We start from the raw sequence: 1,256 nt of genomic DNA, 5'->3' as shown, positions 1-1,256 counted from the left end.
ATCATGAATGATGCTTGCTCTGCAAGCACCGACATGCTTGCATCTGCAATAACCGACACTACCTTCCTTGATCCAAAGTCCCAACCCCATGGCCTAGATGGCTGCAGAAGCGAGCGGCCGCGGGAACAGTCTCGGGGGTAGGATCCTACCCCACCCTATCCTATCTTATCCTATCCATGAGGCTGTTCCTGGCCAGTCCAGGTCGGGGGTCGGTCCACCAACCGATCGGTGGCGAGGCGTGGCACACGCGCACCCCCAAAAGTCAAGGCCCCACTTCGAAGGACACACGCCCTCAGGGCGCCCTGCTCAGGGCGTGCCGGCTGCGGGGTGGTACAGGTAGCGCAGCAGGAGGTCGTGCTGTACCCACGCCACCCGAGCGGGCAGCGCGCCGCCGGCCGCGGCCTCGTTTGGCCAGCACGCGGCCAGGCTGAGGCTGGCAGCCGGGGCAGGCCGCCAGCCCGCTTTGACCGCCTTGATCTTCGCACGGGCCGTGCGACAGCCAAGGCGCCAGGCATACACTCAAAAATCAGCCGGCATCCGCTTCCCCGCACCCTACCCCAGCCAATTCTTTGTGACGCGCAGCCGCGCGCGCGCCTTGGAAGCCCCCAAGTCTGGATGGCTCCAGGAGCGGGCGACGGCGGGACACTGACACATCCGAAACCCTGGTGCCTAACTAGGATTTGGATTGTTTCAATGTCCAATCTCTGATGCCCAGACGCCACGCCCGGTTCCTTCGCCTGTTTTGGACGCACCCTGCTCAGCCGCCCGGTCAGCAACAGACGCACGCAGCCCCGCGTGCGGCAGCCGCTCCCCGCACCAGCGCTGCTCTGATACAAAAGAGTTCTTGCGTGGCAGCACTATGCGGCCATAGAAGCCCCTTGGTAGGCCCAAGAGCAGGCCCCCTCAAACTGTTTTGCACAACGAAATCCCCCCAATGGATGGATCCGAACACTCAACCCAAAAACCCCTGCTGACCGCCGCACAACACGACACGCCACCCCCCAGCCCCACCCCCAAAAGTCCTCACCTCCCCTCCCTCCCGCAGCGGCCCAGTCAGCGCCGCCGCCCGCTCCAGCAGCTGAACCAGCGGCTCCATGCAGGGGTGGGTGTCATAGCCATCCTCGATTACGGTCAAGCCCCCAGGAAAGAACCCCTCCGCCGGGCCCCCGCCCGTGCCGGCGGCGGCGCCGGCGGCGCCGGTGGGAGCGGGGGCGGCGGATGCAGGGGTTTGGTCCGAGGAGGTGGGCGCCGCGCGG

The sequence above is a fragment of the Monoraphidium neglectum genome (genome assembly GCF_000611645.1).
Source record: "Monoraphidium neglectum strain SAG 48.87 unplaced genomic scaffold scaffold02962, whole genome shotgun sequence".
In the NCBI taxonomy this organism is placed as follows: domain Eukaryota; kingdom Viridiplantae; phylum Chlorophyta; class Chlorophyceae; order Sphaeropleales; family Selenastraceae; genus Monoraphidium; species Monoraphidium neglectum.
The sequence above is the reverse complement of the archived record's forward strand: the minus strand, read 5'-3'. Positions refer to the sequence as shown.